A 21,920-nucleotide genomic window follows, 5' to 3' on the forward strand; every position below is an offset into this window, starting at 1 on the left:
TATATATATATATATATATATATATATATATATATATATATATATATATATATATATATATATATATATATATATATATATATTGTTATAATAACTTAGTAGTAGTGGTAGTAGTGCTATCATTACATTAAAGGGATAGTTCACCCAAAAATGAAAAGTATGTCATTAATGACTCACACTCATGTCGTTCCAAACCTGTAAGACATAATATCTGGAACAACAAGAGAGTGTGTTATTAATGACATAATTTTCATATTTGGGTGAACTAACCCTTTAAGTGATATATTTCTGTCACAGCATCTTCAAGTTAAACTGAACTTTTATTTTGATGGGTTGTTGTGAAGACCTTTACGTTTTTGTTTCTATATGACTGTGGCGAGTGGGGCGGGGCCGAGAGGCGTGGGAACGAGGAGTGAGGCCAGGTGTAGTGATTGGAGATGAGCTACACCTGAGCCCCACCGCTAGTATCGAGTCCCACGTAGGAGATGGAAGGATATAAAACTGGAGCGACGACCGTGAAGGACGAGAGAGGACCAGGCCTGGGATATTATTTTATGTTTTGGTTTTTATTTAGGCGCACCAGTCGTCCGTGAGGGGCTGGTGCGCCGTTTTGTATTTACTTTTGAATATTAAAATGAGTTTTGATTGTGCGCCGGTTCCCGCCTCCTTCTTCCCGATGAATATGGAGATTTGTTTATTACAGTGGTGCCGAAGCCCGGGAGAAGGAGGGACGCGCTGCTGAAGATCCCTCGCCGCTGTGGTGAATCCGCGGTGCCCTCGAGCAGGCGAGGTATGTGCCGCCAGGGACGCTCGAGGCGGTGGGCTGGAGCGAGTTGCCGGGGACGGGCGAGCTCGCTGCCGACCGCCCACGACAAGGAGGGGCGGCTGCCGTCCGTGAGGGAGCGGAGGAGTCGGCGCCGTTCCTCCTTGTCGTGGGCGGTCGGCAGCGAGCTCGCCCGTCCCCGGCAACTCGCTCCAGCCCACCGCCTCGAGCGTCCCTGGCGGCACATACCTCGCCTGCTCGAGGGCACCGCGGATTCACCACAGCGGCGAGGGATCTTCAGCAGCGCGTCCCTCCTTCTCCCGGGCTTCGGCACCACTGTAATAAACAAATCTCCATATTCATCGGGAAGAAGGAGGCGGGAACCGGCGCACAATCAAAACTCATTTTAATATTCAAAAGTAAATACAAAACGGCGCACCAGCCCCTCACGGACGACTGGTGCGCCTAAATAAAAACCAAAACATAAAATAATATCCCAGGCCTGGTCCTCTCTCGTCCTTCACGGTCGTCGCTCCAGTTTTATATCCTTCCATCTCCTACGTGGGACTCGATACTAGCGGTGGGGCTCAGGTGTAGCTCATCTCCAATCACTACACCTGGCCTCACTCCTCGTTCCCACGCCTCTCGGCCCCGCCCCACTCGCCACAATGACATAATGATACTTCTTCTCAAATGAAACTAAAATCCTCATGAAGTGACTCTCAGAGCAGTTCTAGAGATCATGTGATTACTCATACTGAGGCGCCAGAGGCTGAAAACCCACATACTTCAGCAGGGCCATGCACAGGGGGATGACCCGGTGGCTACAGCCACTGACCCTTTGCCCTCATCAGCTCAGTTGTCCTTCTCACCAATCCCCCATTAACCCCAGCTCAAATTGGTCTGTTACAGTGCCGCTAAAGATCCACTGATTACGCAAAACGGCTCCTTGTTTCCCACCACATCTCTCACAGTTTGTGTTCCCTCTCTCTGGAGAGTGGAGACCACAGTTCCCGAAGCTCGCTGCATTAACAGGTAGATGCATTACAATCCAAATTACAGTCAGTGGATGATTCGCTGAATTAGTAATTTGGTAGTTTTTGTATTTCTGTCAGCAATGATTTGGTCTCAGTGAGTGATATCTACAAAATATCCACGTCCTTAGAATTACAGTGTCTGGTCAAATTATTATACCCGATCAGATCTAATATAAATAACACAAAAATCTCTGTTGATGGCACACTTTGTAGACAAAAAAAAGCCTTTGCCAGAAAGGAGAGAGAGAGAGAGATAAAGTGCGAAGGAAGACTGCTAAAGGCCTTTCAACATTGCAAACATTAAAACAAAGCTCCAGCAAGCCAGCAGGTAAATCATCATATAGAGTATTTAGCAGCTGTCACACTTTAATTTTTGTAATTAAGTATATTTCCCTTAATAATCACTTGATACTAGTAATCTATAACACACCATATTAAACAAAAAAATAATAATAAAAAAAATAATAATATAAATGTTCTAAATGAGTTGTTTATTAGTATACAGGTGCATCTCAATAAATTTGAATTTTGTGAAAAAGTTCATTTATTCCAGTAATTCAACTCATATTGTGAAACTTTAAATAAATTCAATGCTCACAGACGGAAGTAGTTTCAGTCTTTGGTTTTTCTTTTAATTGGGATGATTTTGGCTCACATTTAACAAAAACCCATCAGTTCACTATCTCAACAAATTAGAATACTTCATACTGTAAGACCAATAAAAAAAAGAAAAAAAAAAGGAAAAAAAAAACGTGAATTGTTGGCCTTCTGGAAAGCATGCTCATTTACTGTACATGTATTCAATACTTGGTAGGGGCTCCTTTTGTTTTAATTACTGCCTCGATTCAGCGTGGCATGGAGTTGATCAGTTTGTGGCACTCCTGAGGTGGCATGGAAGCCCAGGTTTCTTTGGCAGTGGTCTTCAGCTCATCTGCATCTCATCTTTGGTCTCTTGTTTCTCATCTTCCTCTTGACAATACCCCATAGATTCTCTATGGGGTTCAGGTCTGGTGAGTTTGCTGGCCAGTCAAGCACACCAACACCATCAACTTTTGGTGCTTTTGGCAGTGTGGATAGGTGCCAAATCCTGCTGGAAAATGAAATCAGCATCTTCAAAATGCTGGTCAGCAGAAGGAAGCATGAAGTGCTCCAAAATTTCTTGGTAAACGGGTGCAGTGACTTTGGTTTTCAAAAAACACAATGGACCAACACTGCAGATGACACTGCACCCCAAATCATCACAGACTGTGGAAACTTAACACTTGACTTTGAGCAACTTGGGCTATGAGCTTCTCCACCCTTCCTCCAGACTCTAGGACCTTGATTTCCAAATGAAATGCAAAACTTGCTCTCATCTGAAAAGAGGACTTTGGACCACTGGGCAACAGTTCAGTTCTTCTCCATAGCCCAGGTAAGACGCCTCTGACGTTGTCTGTGATTCAGCAAATCCCTTGACACGTCTGTGTGTGGTGGCTCTTGATGCCTTGACCCCAGCTTCAGTCCATTCCTTGTGAAATTCACTCAAATTCTTGAATCGATTTTGCTTGACAATCCTTATAAAGCTGCGGTTCTCTCGGTTGGTTGTGCATCTTTTTCTTCCACACCTTTTCCTTCCACTCAACTTTCTGTTAAAATGCTTAGATACAGCATTCTGTGAACAGCCAGTTTCTTTGGCAATGAATGTTTATGGCTTACCCCCCTTGTGAAGGGTGTCAATGATTGCCTTCTGGACAACTGTCAGATCAGCAGTCTTCCCCATTATTGTGTAGACTAAGCCCCTTTCACACTGCACGTCGGACCCGCAATATTTCCGGAACATTGCCGGGTCGCCTTCTGTGTGAAAGCAACCACGTCCCGGGACTGATTACCGAATTGAACCCGGGTCGGGGACCTAGTAACATTGCGGAGTTCGACCCGGGACGAGCGCTGTGTGAACAAAAGCCAGATCTAATTCCGTGTCGAAGTGATGATGTGCGTTGTCGCGCGACTCTTTTACCGGCTGCTTTGAAGGAAGATCAACGTTCGCGACGGAAACACATGTGCAAACTGTAATGAAGCAGAGATCAGTTAGTTCCTCACTTTCCGCGCTGACGCCGAGATCGTTTGCTTGCTTCAGTGAAAGTATAACATGCCTATCGTTGTCGACTCGTACATTACACAAAACGAGCTGATGTCACGTGTCGTTACGGGATCTTTACGGGTTGTGTGTGAAAGCACGCACATATACCGGGTCATCACTGGCAGTGTGAAAGTGCAAAATCTAGCGACCAGGGAACAATTGCAGGAACACTTTACCCCTGTATTTGCCGGAATGGCAGTGTGAAAGGGGCTCTAGTGAACCAAACTGAGAGACCATTTTGAAGGCTCAGGAAATCTTTGCAGGTGTTAGGTCGATTAACTGATTGGCATGTCACCATATTTTAATTTGTTGAGATAGTGAACTGTAGGGTTTTTGTTAAATGTGAGCCAAAATCATTACAATTAAAAAGAACCAAAGACTTAAACAACTTCCGTCTGTGTGCAATGAATTTAATACAAGTTTCACAATTTGAGTTGAATTACTGAAATAAATGAACTTTTCCATGACACTCTAATTTATTGAGATGTACCTGTATAATAAAGATTTATGTTGTAGAATATTAAATTAAATGTCTACTTATAGGGGAGAGTGGGGTAAGATTAGCCATTTATTACCTTTGTGGTCCTCATGATAAGTTAAAATGAAGCAGATGTACAGTGAAAGTATCTATCATATCCTGTCCTGTCCTATCCTAATAAAAGTATTCCTAACATTTTAAGTGATCAGAATGTTTCTATACAAAGATTTCTAAAAATATGGCTTCTTATTAAAAAGTGTTCCCATGGCGCATTTTCCCCTAGGTTAGGGGTAAATTGGTCCGAGTCGAATCGGTGGGTAGATCCACCATCTGGGTGTAAAATGACCATCTGACCAATTCTGATTCAAATTCATGTGAAATAAATAATAATAATAATAATAATAATAATAAAACTAATTTAATAATTTCCTTTTACAAAGAGACATATCTATTTTCACGAAGTTAACTTTAACAACATAAAACCAAACAAATGCAGCTTAAATTTCAATATTTAATTGTTTGCATTTCTCCTTTTCACAATCTGGCAGAAATTATGGGTGGTTCCAAAATAAACGGGCTCAGAGAGTGAGAGCGAGCCCACTCTAATCAAAACATCTGCAATAAAGTCTGGAATTATTACAACGTGTGCTGTCTTCTCTGTTAATTATATATTTGTAACAACTGGATAATTTTTGTAAACAAGCACCCACCCCCTAGTGCCCCTTTTCGGTCTGGGGCACTGCCCCTCAAAATGTGTGTGCATGGCCCTGTACTTCAGTATGTTTGTAGTAAAAAAAAAAAAAAGTGCCATTCATTCATGCACAACAGAGACACTGATGCAGGAATCATTTTTACTTTTTTTAGTCTAGTCCATATCACATTTTGATTTAAGTACACAGATCAACTTTTGATTTAACCATACAAAATTTGGTATTCTGTGACATTCGGCGTTGCACTGAAAATTCTGTTTTTATGACAAGATTCCACGATTTTGTGCACATTTTCTGCATTGCGTAAATCACACAACCATATTAATAAATGTTACTTGAGCACCAAATCAGCTGCATAGAATTATTTCTGGAGGCTGGAGTAATGGCTGTAATTTTGTATCATTTCATTGATCCAGCAATTAGTGGAATACCTAAATGGAAGATGTTTTCTATTTGTTTGCAGCTCTGACTTTCTTTTTCTAGATGCATATATCAAATTACTATGAAATAGAAGATCAATTACACAATAAACTAACTAATGATAGATCAAGTGGCTGAATCCAGCCCATTTATAACAAGAGACTAGAAAACTTTACATTCTGCTTTCATGTCCAATATCACACAATATTCTTCCACAAGGAGACAGTCTGTTCTCTGGTGAGATTGTGCTAATCCAGTTCAGAGTTCTGAGAAAGAGCATGACTCTTCCATATTCAAGGAAGAGAGGATTTGATTTGCATCACTTCATTTTCATATCCTCTCTTTCCCTGAGCACACGTGCATAAGTGCACGTGCATGCCCCGTAAAATCGTCACATGTGAGCAGTAAACTGACAGCTCAGAGCCGGATTGAGGATCGATGGGGCTATATTCCAGTGATGTCATTACGCTTCAAAAATCTCTTCATAATGCCAGCACAAGCTCTCATTTGACATTAAAAAACCTACTGTCAGTATTTACTAGTGGGAAATTATAGTGCTGAAAAGGTGTGGACAAAGATTTGTGATGCACCTTACTGAATATGCATTTGGAGGAGTTTCACTTTCGATGTGTAAATTTATTTATTAAGATTTGCACTCGTCAATTTTCCCTCCCATCGGCGCTTTTATGGAATTGCGCTCTAAAACTAATTTGACCTGTTTGGTTCATCTGGCCCCAAATGTGCTTAGTCTTTTATGCTGACCAAGACTATATATATAGGGTTAGTCTTTGGGAGAATAATTTGCATTTAAAGAAATTATATATAATTTCTTTAAATGCAATATATATATATATATATATATATATATATATATATATATATATATATTGTTCCTATTTATTTTATTAAAATGTATTTGTGTGTACTTCTGACATGCTTGGTTAGTAAAATAAATGTTGTAAATTCAAATCAGAGCATCTTCTGTGTCTGGAATGGATGTCTTCTTGAGACTATAAGGTAACAATAATATAATAAGATAACCTTGTTTGAAATGGGTTTGGCTAAAATAAAATTTTGGTTTCGCCTATACTATAAAGGTATGTGTCCTATATTGACTGGGTTAAATGGAATGGCATTACTAAAAAGAGACTAAAATACATTTTTCATTGACTAAAATTTGATTGAATGTCATCAGTTTTCGTCGACTAAAACTAGACTAAAGTTTCATCAGTTGTCGTTGACCAAAACTAGACTAAAAATAGAATAGTATGAACATGACTAAAGCAAAAAAAAAAAAAAAAAAAAAACACAAAAAAACCTAAAATGACTGCTTCACACAAAGACTAGAATAACATTAAAACAGGCTGCCAAAAACAACACAAGTGTTGAGTTTTGAAACTTGAATGTTTTTATAGCACAATGACCTTGTATATCAAAACATAGAGGGAATTTTGATTCCTCAGTTCACAACCCCTTTAATCTATAATAATATTCCACAATACCTTTTTTTAATACTGTTTTTACAGTATTAAAAACAGCCATCCCATTTAAAACAAACTCAAGTCATTGGTTGAAGGTAATGCTCACACTGGACTGCTCACTGAATACACACAAAATACACACCTTCCAAAGAAATTCTGTCAATAAATTTCAGATTTCAATTTCTGTGGACAGAGCAATCCTATTGTTATTCATTGCAGTCCTTTGTATATTGAAGAAAGTCAACAAAAGCATGCATTGTGTGTGTTTTGTGCAAGACTCACTATAAAATGCTTTAGGGTTTGACAGACAGAGAATTTGCCCTGCTCTCTGAGCCTGACTTGTGGTCATCACTCTTATGGACTAAGGCTTATACAGACACAGAGAGAGAGAAAGAGAGGGACTGTGACCTTGATGACAGCAGTAAATTCGGATAGGAATGTCAACAGCCACAAGACATATTAGTGTCACGCCAGTGTGCCCATAAGTTTACCTCTGCAAATTACACAGCGACCATAAGATCACAGGAGCCAATCAGAGAGCCTGACCCTAGCTTAAATCATGACTGGCAAAACTTTTATCCACCCATTGCCTGAATAATTCTATACTGGACAAGTGTGGATACTTGTGCCAGTGCACAATCTGGTCCAATTATTTTTTGTTTTTACTGAAGAACATGTGGTTCTAGGTCAAAAATGGCTCAGCACCACCTCCATAAACCTGTTGTCCAGATGATCACCACAAAAATCTGGATGATAAAACAAAATTAGTTTGCTCCTATGAAAAGTCAGGAAAGCACTGAACACTGGAAGCGATGTGATATTCAGTTGACATACATTCTATTTTTGTCGCACTGCAAAGTTACTCAGCCACTTTATTTTAACCCGCCAGTCTAAAATTATTTCTTATATAAATCATGTGTAAACTGACTGTGACTGCCATAATTTTTATTCGCCATATATTAAATAACTTCTCCCAGATGCATCAAAGTCAGTTTGTGGTGACATAAATATGATGATTTAAATTATACATGTCAAAATATACACACTGACAGTGTCTTCTAATGTCAAAGCAATTGGAAGTTATGCATTCTTTGATGAGAGTTGGTGATGTGAGGTTACATGAGACGGCAACCATTGTCGATTTGACTGGCAGCAAATGACAAAAATGTTTTGTATGATATAAACAAATTGGAACAATTGAGACCTTGTATTTAGGTTAATTTGATTATATTTATTCTTTACATTTATTATTTTAATAAGAATCCTACATTTATTCTTATTATTTTCGTTTATTTCTTTATTTTTTTCTTCATATTTGCATTTGCAGTTCACAATGGTTCTTTTAATCTTTCAATACAATAATGTTCAAACATTTTAGGTCAGACTTTTTTGAAAGAAATTAAAACTTATCAAAAGTGATATAATAAATAAATCTATAATGTTAATAATAACTAAAATTATGTTTCAGAACTTTCTATTCATAATGAAGTTTTTGATCTACAGAAAAACTTGGGAGTGATGAAAAATCAGCTACACTGTCACAGAAATAAATCACATGTATATACTTGTAAATATATTAAAATTAATGAAAATAGTTAATCCAATACTATTTCACAATATTACTGTTTTACTGTCTTTTTCATCAAATACAAAAAACGAACTTCTTTCAAAAACTTTTTAGGGAGTATCTTCTGAATAGTAGTTATCATGTTATATTGTCATCATATGGAAATGCATACTGGTTCTGAGCTTTGGTATGAGAAACAATACCATTTCTGTCACAGAGTATGGAATAGCAATGTTCACCTTTGAAACAGTATGCTGTCTTTAGTCACAATGTATTGTTCAAGAGCTTTTGTAAGCATGTACGGTAACCCTTCAGGTTCCTGGAAGCCTGATCCATAGGTGAGGAGTACTGTGTGATCCTTGATGGTTTGATGGTCAGTGTGTGTGGCTGAGAGGAAGACATTGAATCAATGAAGCTCTGAGATCTTCAACATGTTGAAATCCTAGCCCTCAGCCCTGAAGACTTTTTATCAAACAGACTTTCTTTCACTCGTTCACTCCATCCTTTCCTCTCCCTGCCCCACACTGACCATTCTGTTGTCTCTGAGGGATTTCTTTCATTTAATTCTGTGCTGCAGTAGTCCTGGGCCGAGTAGAAAGGGCTGGGATAACTGTTAAGACTGATCAATAAAGCCTGGCACCAGCAACAGCTCTGTGGAGACAACACACACACACACCACCGAAAGGACACAACAATCGTTCATCAATACTATAGCATCTGACTCAAGACTCGAGGCAACTTCACCACCACCTCTGTCACTAATTATGCCCTTCACCAAGTACTCATCTTTTCAAAAGAAAAAGAAAGAAATAAAAGAAAACGAAATAGGAATAATTTATTTTTCCCCACTGCTGAACATTTGGTGTCTGAGTTACTACAGTACACGTTTGGGGCAAAATCTTATATCATGATATGGGTCATTTCATTTCACGGAAACAATATATATCACAAGTTATTTTTGTTTTAAATAAGGTCTTCATGATATCAAATAAATTTGATACTACATTTTTCCTAATTCTTGTGATCGGTATCAATATCATAAAAAAAAAAAAAAACAAGAAAAGAAAAATAAACTAATAAAATATTATATATATATATATATATAATACTAGCCTAAATTAAATACAAAAACATTCAAAATAGCAAACTTATTGAAGACAAGTAAACAGTCAGCAATTAAATAAGAATAAGAAACAAATTACAAGCAATAGGACAAAAAACAAATAAATAAAAAAAATGCGTCATACACTGTATGAAGTAATCAAATGTTTAAAAACTTATTCTTCACTGTGTAAATATATATGTGGATATACAGGTGCATCAAATTTCTTTATTTTTTGTAATTTCATTAAAAAAAGCTAACTTTCTTATATTTTGGATTCATTGCACACAAATTAATTTTGTTTTAATTCTGATGGTTATGACTTACAGCTTAGGAAATAAATAAATAAATAACTCACAAATTTGAATATTTTCTCAAAGATCAATCAAAAAAAAAAAAAAAAAAAAAGATCTCCAAAGCAGGTTTAATTATGCACTCGATACTTGGTTGGGGCTCCTTTTGCACAAATTACTGCTTCAGTGCGTCGTGGCATGGAAGCAATCAGCCTATGGCACTGCTGAGGCGTTATTTAAGCCCAGGATGCTTTGATAGTGGCCTTCAGCTCCTCTGTATTGTTTTTTTTTTTTTTTCAGATGTTACTTATCTTCCTTTTCACAATAACCTATTCTCTGTGAGGTTATGGGCAGGTGAGTTGGCTGACCAATCAAGCACAGTAATATCATGGTCAGCAAACCACTTGGAAGTGGTTTTGCCACTGTGAGCAGGTGCTAAAGTCCTGCTGCAAAATGAAATCAGCATCTCCACGAAGCTTGTCAGCAGATGCAAGCATAAAGTACTCCAAAATCTCATGGTAGATGGCTGCATTGACTTTGAACTTGATAAAACAATGGACCAACACCTGCAGCCGTTACAGCACCCAAATCATCAATGACTTCAGAAACTTCTGTGCCTCTCCATTCTCCCTCCAGACTCCAGACCTTTAGTTCCAAATTAAATGCTAAATTTACTTTCATATGAAAAGAGGCATTTGGACAACTGATCAACAGTCCAGATCTTTTTCTCCTTACCCCAGGTGAAATGTTTCTTGTTTTGTTTTTTTTTCTGGTTCAGGAGTGGCTTGGTTCTATGAATGTGACATCTGTAGACTCTTGATGCGCTGACTCCAGCTTCAATCCACCCCTTGTGAAGCTCTCCCAAGTTCCTGAATCAGCTTTTCCTGACAATCTTCCCAAGGCTGTGGTCATACCTGTTGCTTGTGCACCTTTTCCTACCACACTTTATCCTTCCAGTCAACTTTCTATGAATACATTTTGATACAGCACTCTGTGAACAGCCAGCCCTTTCAGCAATGACCTTCTGTGGCTTACCCTCCTTATGGAGGGTGTTGATTATTGCCTTGTGGACCATTGCCAAGTCAGTAGTCTTTCCTATAATGAAAATGGAATAGTAAATTTTTTGAGATACTAAATTTTAAACTTTCCGAAGTCGTAAGTCATAACCATCATAATTAAAACAAAAAATCTCTTGAAATATTTCAGATTGAGTGAAATGAATCTAGAATATAATAAAGTTTTTTTTTTTTTTTTTTTTTTTTTTTTTTTTTTATTAAATTACAAAAAATAAAGACCTTTTCCTTTATATTATTATTTTTAGATGCACCTGTATAGCCTATTTCACATATAGTGAAATAGTGAAATGAGTTCTCTTTTGCTGTAAATTGTATTTCAACAGCTTAAAATCACTTGTTTTAAAAATGCAAAGCTTAAATACATCTGCAAACAAGGCAAAATAAATGTTATGTTAGTGTGTAACTTTGATAGAGGTGATAGTCCTAAACCTCTTCCGTTAATCACATCTACCGGTATACTGTTCACCCAGAACAACAGAGTTGTGACATGCTTTGATCTCGCTGCCACGCAGCAAGTGGAATTAATGTTCAGTCGGATTTAAATTTGGAGACTGATTTGGGCAATCTAAGACTTTACATTTCTTTGCCCTGATAAAGTCCTTGACTGAACTGGCAGGGTGTTGGTTGGTTGATCATTGTCCTGATCCAATATCAAGTGCTTTCTCAACTATGCCAATCTGTTTCTAGGCTTATGGGAGGAGCGTTATATATTTTCCCACGTCAACCCTTTTAAAGATAAAATCTTGTGGTGGGGTAGATATATTGACGATGTGATTTTGATGTTCTCAGGTTCAGAAAAAGAACTTGTAGACTTCCATGTATATGTTAATAGCTTAAATGAGAACCTAAAATTTAGTCTGGACTATGATTTACACACTATTAACTTTCTTGATCTACGGATCTCAAAAGATAATGAGGGATTCTTACATACATCTATCTTCAGAAAGTCAACAGATCGTAATACCTTGCTGCATGCTAATAGTTTTCATCCCCCATGGCTTATTGATAACATACCCTTTGGACAGATCCAGAGACTAAGGCGTACATGTGATTCAGATCAGGATTTCCAGTATCAGTCTTTGGATATGCAGCGGCGTTTTCAACAAAGAGGTTATCAAACAAAAACTATTGTTCAAGCTCATAATCGAGCCCAATCACTTGAAAGGAAGAGCTTGCTTCAGTCTAGACCCAATAGAGTATCAACACAGAAACCCTATTTTGTCACTCATTACAGCAAGGAGGCTGTCCAGATTAAACACATTATAAAGAAAAACTGGAACATTATTGAATGTGACCCGACTTTACGGGAAATATTCACGGAACCCACTGGAATCAGTTTTAGGAGGGCCCCCACACTTAAGGACAAGCTAGTAAGAAGTTACCTCCCTACTCCTAAACGTGAAACTTGGCTTCGTCAACCCAAGGGTAACTTTCCTTGTGGTAATTGTAATTATTGTGAGAATATTGCTAAAACTGACAAATTTATGGATGTTTTTAGCAATAAGACTTACACTATTAATAGTTTTATAAATTGCAATTCTACCCATGTTGTTTATCGTTTAGAGTGTACTTGTGGCTGTTTTTATATAGGCCTTACTAAAAGGAGACTAAGAGACAGGGTAGCTGAACATAGATATGCCATTCGGACTGGAAATATGAACTATCCAATGGCCAAACATTATATAGACGCAAAACATGGGAGTGATTCGACCCTAAGAGTAGTGGGCATTGAGGCTGTTCGCCTGGATGCCAGGGGTGGGGATATCATCAAACGCCTTAAACAAAGGGAGACATATTGGATCTATTCCTTGAGGGCCACCAGTCATCCAGGTCTTAATGAAGACTTTGACCTCTCACATTTTTTGTAAAGGTTGTGTCTCAATAGGGACAGTGTATTGTTGTCCGTGAATGTTGACTGTTCTTTTAATGTACTGTAATGCCCATAATAATATTTTTCTCCTGTTGTTTTAGAACTATCTTGACAATGAATTCAGAAGTAAGATGGGTAACTAGCCTCTACACATTTATTGACTTTAGGGATATAATTGTGTGGAGTACACAAGATGTTTGTATTGGTGTTACTCTTTTTTTCCACTTGGAGATCTCTTATCTTGTATTTGTATGGTTTGACCTTTGGTACTGTATTAGCCATTATCTGAACTATTGCCTCTAGTGGCCAAAAATTGTGTTGCAAGTGCCAGAGTGGCACACCTGAAACCAATGCAACTATAAGTATTGCGTGATTCTGTCTGTTTGTTACCAACACCCTGATGAAGGCCAATGGGCCGATACGCGTTGGTGTTTTAATGCTTTAGCCCAACTATTAAAGGCTTTTTAACTTTTGCATCCTATTGAGTGCCTGGACTTGGATTTTTTTCCAAAATCTTTTTCTATCAAGTGCTTTCTAATGAGTTTGGTGGCATTTTCTTGAATATTGGTAGCCAAGATGACTTTGTACCATTCAAAATTAATTTTGTTACTGCCATCATACACTAAGTCATCATTAAAATGAAGAGGTCCTGTTCTAGAGACAGCCATGCTTGCCCATGTCATGACACCACCTCCACCAAGCTTTACAGATGAGGTTGTATGCTTAAGATCATTTGCAGATCCCATTTTTTCTACAAACTTTTGCTTTCCAGTCACTTAGATAAAGGTTAATCTTTGTCTCATCTGTCCATCAACTCAGTTCCAAAACTCTACTGGCTCACATTTTTAAAGACTCTTCCTGTTTTTGGTACTGATCAGAGGTTTGGATCTAGCTTCTGTAATTCTGTGTCAAATTCTCATGTGGACTGTAGATTGACAGAGCATCACCCCAGCTTTCTGGAGGTTGTTGGTGATTTTACAGACATGTATTTTAAGGTTCATTTTCACAGCTTTTATGATTTATCTGTCATCAGCTACTGTTTTCTCAGCCGATCAGGTCGTCATTGGTTGCTGATGTCACCGATAGTTTCCAAACTCTTGATTTCTCCATGCTCTTTGTTTTTCCTATAGTTATAACTAACTTCCTCTTTTCTTTAAGCCTCCAAATTGCTTGCTTTTCTTTCAGAGTCTGCTTCCTTGTCTTCATCCTGGTTTGTGTGTGTCATCATCGAATGCAAGACTTAGATTGCAGAAGCAATGGATGTAATTGATAAGATACATTCCCTGCTTTTAATATCTAAAGAATTAATGCAACAGGACACAACTGAACACTTAGAAAGACCTGTGAGGCAACTGTTCCAATACTTATGCTCACATCAGATAGGGAGATGAAACTCTAAAAGTGCTGATCTTCTTAGCTGGTAAAACAGCTTTGTGTTGAATCACCCATGGTACATTTATCTCATTATTGGTGAAAATAAAATAAAATAATTTGTTTTATTTTTAAAAGATTAAACAAAAGAGATGTTATATATATATATCATTATTACATCATTAACAAAATGAACAACCAAACAAGAAACAATTCTATACAAAATTAAAGCTGCAAGCAGCGATGAACGGGCCCTCGCACCGGGGCTCACCGGCAGCGAGTGGCTTTAGTTAATAGGTGAACGGTGAGAAATATGCGTTTAAACTCATAAATATAAGTAGAATATATGAATGTTTATTCCATATATGTGCCAATCTTCCTGTTGCCAGCAGGTGGCGCTATCATTGTAATGGAATATTGGCCTTCAGATGTGTTCAGGGCAGGACTTTTATCGAACATGTGAGGTTTGGGGAGGATTGGACATTTTATGCCTGAGTTACAACAACTTCTCTTGCTGTGGCGAGACATCAAAATTTGTCATGGCTCCATGTACACGCCCTTTAACAAAAACTCAAGATCTCCACAAGTTAACATTGCACAGGCCTTTAGATTAGACTGAATAAAAAAAATACTTTAATCTCAAAAAAATTCTAGGAGTAGTTTGTTGCAGCGTAAAACATGTAACTTCCTGTTGCCAGCAGGTGGCGCTATGACTATAACTGAAAATGGGCATGTAGATCTGTTAAGGGCAGAAGTCTTATCTAACATGTGAAGTTTGGGGCAGATTGGACATTGTATGTCTGAGTTACAGCAACGTCCTTTTTCATGGCGAAACATCGAAATTTGGCAGGCCGCCATGGACACGCCCTTTAACGAAACCTCAAGATCTTCGCAATTTAACATCACAAAGGCCTTTAGATTACATTGAAGAAGTTTGGTGTTGATCTGAATAAATCTCTAGGAGGAGTTCGTTAAAGTACAACCCCTGAAAATGGCAAAAACAACACCAATTTTGAAGGGAAAATTCTAAATAACCGACTTCCTGTTGGGATCCGGATTTCGTACCAAGAGACTTTTTTGTAGGTATTGGAGTGTTACATGTGTGTACCAATTTTTGTACATGTACGTGAAACATAGCTCGAGGCGCACTCCGTTTAAAGTGTATAGGTGGCGCTATCGAGCCATTCTGCCACACCCAGTGGAATATTGGCCTGCAGATCTGTTCAGGCCAGGACTCTTATCACACATGTGAAGTTTGGGGAAGATCGGACATTTTATGCCTGAGTTATAACATCTTTTATTCCCATGGCGAGACATCGAACTTCGTTGCGGCGCCATGAACAAGCCTTTTAACGAAAATTCAAGATCTTCACAACTGAACATGGCACAGGCCTTTAGATTAGACTGACCACAAAAAAGACATTGATGTCATAAAATTTGTAGGAGTAGTTCGTCGCAGCGTAAAATATGTCACTTCCTGTTGCCAATAGGTGGCGCTATGACTATAACTGAATATGGGCATGTCAATCTGTTCAGGTTCGGAGTCTCATCAAACATGTGATGTTTGGGGCAGATTGGACATTGTATGTGTGAGTTATAGCAACTTCATTTTTCATGGCGAATCATCGAAATTCGCCAGGCCGCCACGGACACGCCCTTCAACGAAAACTCAAGATCTTCGCAATTTAACATCGCTAAGGCCTTTAGATTAGGCATACCAAATTTGGTGTTGATTTGAAGAAATCTCTAGGAGGAGTTCGTTAAAATACAACACATGGAAATGACCAAAATTACACAAAAAATGCTCATAATATTAAAAATAACCGACTTCCTGTTGGGTTTAGAATTTCGCTCCAAGAGTCTTTTTTGTAGGTATTGGTGTGTTACATATGTGTGCCAATTTTCGTGCATGTACGTGAAACATAGCTTGAAGGCTGTTGATTTTCTTGGTATAGGTGGCGCTGTCGAGCCATTTTGCCACACCCTCTTCTGAATCCTATATCACACGAAAATTTTCACCAGGTTTGACGCGTGTGCAAAGTTTCATGACTTTTTGAGCATGTTAAAGCCCTCAAAAATGCGATTCATTCGGGAGAAGAAGAAGAAGAAGAATAATAATAATAATAATAATAATAATAATAATAATAATAATAAACAAAGCAGATACAAGAGGGTCCTCACACCATCGGTGCTCGGGCCCTAATGATTTATGTTGCACTGATGTGCTGTATCAGGCACTTATCCGTTAGAGATCCAGAGCAAATACTCGATTTTTCCCTCTTGAATTCAGGCCGTGAAGTGCAACAGGATGAGCTTTACACACATGGCACAAACAGCGTGCATGTAGGAGGGAAACTAAAACAGCCAAATGGCTTCATCAGTCGCGCTGATGGGCACAGGGAAAATCAAGAACCCCATCGTCCGTAAGCGTAACGCACATCACCTATTAATAACCTGAAACACACACTGCAATCCACACACAATAGCAACACATGACACATATCGCACTTGCTGATAACGGTACCTCTTTGAACGACAAGCCAGAGAGCCACCTCATATCTCACAGCACACCGAGAGATCCACGGCACTTAACGTGTAGTGTGTGTCTTCGTGTGTGTCTTAGCCCATCTGGTCGGATTTCTTTGCAAGGGTTTCCCCTCCCTCCCACTCACATGAGGTTGTTTTCCAGTTAAGCGTACAGTCTTTAGAGAAACGAAGGGGACAGGAGAACAGAACAAGTGCGCTAATGGATTCATGAGGTCAGGCCGAAACAGCGGATCAGGACAAACACATGCAGTCACAAAGGCAACCCTCTGAGGAACAGCCAGACAAAACAGGCAGCTCCACAACCACAGCATTTCACTCTGGCCGTCTGTCTAACAGAGCGAATGAGTTTGATAGAGCGTTTGCTCTCAGAGACCGTGAGAGCTTCAAAAGCTTCTATCTGTGAGTGTACATCCATGACAAACGGACTGTTAGACGACAGCATCGCTAACAATTTGCAGAGTGGCTATTACGAGGCGTAACACTCTGTTACTTAATGCAAGAGTGAATGTCACTTTTTGTTTTACGGAATAGTTGTGAATGTCTAGACTTCGTCAATATACAGTTCAACTTTATCTTTTGATATCAGTCAGACTGTACAGGCTAACAAGAAAACAAGAAAAAACTTGCTCAAAAATGAAAATTATGAAATTATTTAGATAACTCTGATAACTTAATTTATTCGGCAGAACATAAAAAGATATTCTGAGTCGTTTTGATTCGTCAGTGGTCAACAAAATATTTGGTTACTAATATTATTTAAAATATATTCCTTTGTGTCTGGAACAATGTGAGGATAACAGAAATGTCAATTTTTGGTTAACCCTGTAAAGCCAAGCTCTACATCATACGGTACCATTACTATCGCATTCCCAATGGATTAAATCAGGTCTCACTACACTTTTTCTCATTTGATTTGGAAATGTGTCACATTACAGAAATAAAATGAGTTGAGAATCAATCGTCCTTCCACATTGTTTTGAACAATCTAACCGTTTCATCTAATTTCTAATTTTCTGCTTTAATCACCAATGTTTCCTGCAAATTGTCCTAAACCTGAGAGAAAGATTATTTGAAAACATTACTATCCTTATGATTTCCGGCAGGTGTACAGTAATTACACTCTGGATTATAGCACACTACATTTGCAGCTACCCTAGTGCAATTTCATTGCAATCAACAAAAATGAAACTTTTTTTCTCCCCAAAGCATCCCAGAATCTGCTGTCTCCATGGGAACAATCTCGCAGCACATACCTTTACCCTTTGGATACTCTCTCTCTACTTTTCTTACCATGGTATCATGAAGACTCTGTGTGTAGACCCCCTCCCTCATTTCTCCTCCTTTTCTCTCCTTTTTTCCCTTCCCGATTTAATGATCTGACCAATTAGGGCTGTAGTATCTCATGGATGCTTGGCAGGGTCATAATTGGAAGAGCTCTGAGTTTCTTTTTAATCATTAGCTTTAAGAAACTGTCTGTGCATTCACAATTAATCCTTTCAGAGAGGAAGAGCGCAGTAGAGGTAGAGAGGGAGAGGGAGAGGTCGGACGGCGTTACATGCACTGAATGTATTTCACAGCGGGGTCTCTGATGGTCATGTGGTATAGTCCATACTAATGGCGCTCATCTGAGCTCAAATGTAGGACATTACTGCCACCTACTGCCAAGGAGCAGAACTAAGATCAAGAGAGCAAGGAGACCTTGTGGTTAAGAAGTAGCCAGAGAATAAAGGACAAATGTGCCGTTTACATGCAATTTATAAAACCAATTTATAAAACCAATTTATAAAAATGAATCAAATCAGCAACAGATGACAAATGCAAGGAGTTATTATAATGTCACACAGGATGTCACCACAGAGACACATAAAGCCAGTGATTTTATATTTCTGAAAGCAGGAACATGTGGTACTGAAGCTTTGAGCACATCTATAATTACACTAGTACATCGTAGAGATATTACAGTCAGCACAGAGTGTAACCCACATGGAAGCAGGCCAGATGAGAAGCTAACTTTCCTAACTCAAACTGAATAAGAAATAAAGAAAATGTGACAATCTGAACAGGTTGAGTATGAATTAATGTCTTTAAATGAGTTACTTTGATGGTGCTTATATCAAAACTAACTTCTAGAGCTCTTATCGCGGGGGAAAAAACCCTGGAGCAACCTGGTATTGACACAGTGATAGATCATTGTTTGAACATCCAGCCTTTGGTTTCATTCCAGATCTTTAAAAACAACGCCACATAAAACATCACACCTCCATATGTTCCAAGGACATCTCACTCAATAGTCCTCACCAGAACACTCTATCTCACGTGAAAGGTCACATTCTAACACTGAAGGTGAAGGGTCCATTCAGATCACACCAGCCAATGTGTTTATTTCCCAAAGTTCTTCAACATCTGAAGAATATGGTTAAATGAACAAAGGAATCCAATGCAAAGCAGAAACTTTTTCCAGTAGAAACGTGATATTTTGGAATCTATTAACATGAACCTGCTGCAATGGAGGAGCATCAGATTGGACAAATATCTGTGAAGGGAAGGAAGAATCATTAATAATTGTTTGTCCTTTTTATAAGGACAGTTAAAGATGAATTTGCTAAGAGTGATTTGTTTATTTGTTGCATTTTTTGATCGATTAATTTATCATACTAATACAGTAGGTACGCACAACTTCAAAGATAATAGATATGGACTAGATATGCTCAAAACAGAGCTGTGTACCATTCAGAAGAGGACCACGGACACTTGGAAATCAAATCTTGATTTAGCATATGGAAGTTTCAAGTAAGGGCATAGAATTAAAATTCAACAAAAATCAAACCTCAATAAGTGGAATTGTTAGATGACAAACGTTTGTCAAGAAAAACTGTGAATGTTAATGTGACCAGTCATACAGGACTCACTTGAAGTGGATCTCTACACTGAATGTGAAGCATTAAGACTTCAGACTAGATGGATCCTCACTGCATTAGTGTGGACTGGTACCAAACAGTTTATTCAACATTCCATTAAACGGGACGAGACCTGTAGCTGTCACAGATATTTACTACAGACAAACAAAACTGCACAAGACACGGGGGATATCACTTCATGTTGCACAACTTCAGCAAAGGTGAGCACTACAGAGCTGCATGCATCCGTTTACAAGCTTTTACAGTTGGGTTTTTGTTTCAGGCTGTTTTTGGAAGAAGCAATCTCTGATAACAATCCACACTTGGAAAATCATTTCAGTACAAAAAGAAATGACAAGCCCCTGGCATTTCTCAAAAAACAAAACCATTTGTACTAAATGCATTCTGAAAGCTACATTCATTAGTCTCTGCCCTTATTTTACTTGCAAATGGGCTTCCAGTCTAAATCTAAATGGTCATGCCATTATTTGACTGTTTGTTCAATTAAAAAAAAAAAAAATCCCTTCTCTTTTTGACATCCTAAGTAGCCACGTCGGTTGTGAGCCAGCAACGTAAACACAATGATTATTAGCATACTGTGAGCAGTGCTTTCATTCATCCAGACTCCCCAGGTCCATCTGGCCAGTGCTGTCCATCATCACACTGCTGCCTGAAGCCACAATTATGACTATTGTGGTTAATAAACTAAAGCACTGAATAAGAAATGTACAATTAGACGAGACATATGCGATCCTGCGGCATGCTGTATTCATGAGCTTCATGACCTCTGATGAGTGGAAGCTGAAACGTTGCCTGAAAGGTCATTAAGCACATACGATGTTCATCTGTAAAACTGGAAGATTGACTCGGTTGTTTTTAAAAGTTGGGTATAGAAATAGAATTCTGACTAAGATGTCAACTAATTAACTTAACTACTCTTTTTAGACAAGACGTCTTGCAGACCAAGCTGAAATGAAACAAAGTTAAATGTCTGAACTAGTCACCTAATTTTGAGAAGTACAGTAGTTAGTAAGTTTTAATCTACTATAAGACTAGGAGTAGAGATTTTGAATACCCAAAGAGACATGAAAAGGATTTTCTTTTTTTTTTTCTTTACAGAGCTTTAGTTATACCTTTGATTTTTAATACCTTGCACATGAAAGTAAATTTCTAAATGCCCTATGAATTGCACCCATGCAATTAACAAAACATGTTACGTGACTGCCCGGTTGAAAAGATCAGCTTAAACCAGCACAAACCTTCAGGAAGGTCTACTGTCATGTTGGATGGTGCTCTTACAGTTGATCATCCAGAATATTCTTTCTCATGAAGCTGGTTGACCCAGGGCACTCTAGATAAGCTATTTAAGAAGTTATATAGGGCCCCCAGCATCAAAAACACAACATATGTTGGGGACCAATGCGAGTCTTTCCAGCAGAATTAATATCATATGTGACCCTGGACCACAATTTTAATTGGTCGAGATACAACTACTTCAAAATCTGAAATCTGAGGGTAAAAAAATAAATAAAATCTAAATATTGAGAAAATCCCATTTAAAGTTATCAAAATTATGTCATTAGCAAGGAATATTACTAATCAAAAATTAAGTTTTGATACATCTATGGTAGGAAATTAGCAAAATATTTTCAAGGAACATGATCTTTACTTAAGATCCTAATTATTATTATTTATTTATTTTTGCCTAGAAACACACAGCATCTCACTGACTGTTTCAGCACTAACTGAGGTGACTGAAATCTTGCCTTCTTTCTTTGTTTTGAACATTTGGGTGGCATTACGCAAATATTTCCACATAGTGACGTAGATATGTGGGGGGGGGGGGGTGTTTAAACGTGGCGTTTTAGGAGGGCATGGCAGAGTCTTAACTTTGATGAATATCTTTTAAAGAATATCTCTTTGGATTTGAGACTTGAGTCTTTGCAACTTTACAGATATTCTTCATGCAGCAAGAGCTTGTAACACTCCAAAGAAAAAAGGAAAAATTGAAATCGCATCATATGACCCCTTTAATAGGCCAAATGTAAAAAAAATGTATAAAACCTTCACACATTACATTTTAATGACAAAAATTACAGAATAGGCCGGTGTTTCCATTAAAATTAATTTTGGCCAATCAGAGACACATTATCTCCATTACTGGTGCATATCGATCAGAGGTCGTCCAT

At 38.2% G+C, this 21,920-nt stretch overlaps 1 long non-coding RNA gene across 4 annotated transcripts in view; it reads right to left on the reverse strand.

The window, feature by feature from the left end:
• The window catches only part of LOC127948706 (uncharacterized), a 77,917-nt gene that overhangs the window by 41,548 nt on the left and 14,449 nt on the right, over positions 1–21,920 (reverse strand). Inside the window, exon 4 of one of the 4 annotated variants that reach the window (XR_008152156.1) lies at positions 18,577–19,367. The exons of the other annotated variants lie outside the window; for them this stretch is intronic. This is a non-coding gene — a long non-coding RNA (uncharacterized LOC127948706). Of the gene's footprint in view, positions 1–18,576; positions 19,368–21,920 lie in introns of those variants that run through there. 4 annotated transcript variants of the gene reach the window in all.

This window comes from Carassius gibelio, chromosome B1 (assembly GCF_023724105.1).
Source record: "Carassius gibelio isolate Cgi1373 ecotype wild population from Czech Republic chromosome B1, carGib1.2-hapl.c, whole genome shotgun sequence".
NCBI lineage: Eukaryota > Metazoa > Chordata > Actinopteri > Cypriniformes > Cyprinidae > Carassius > Carassius gibelio.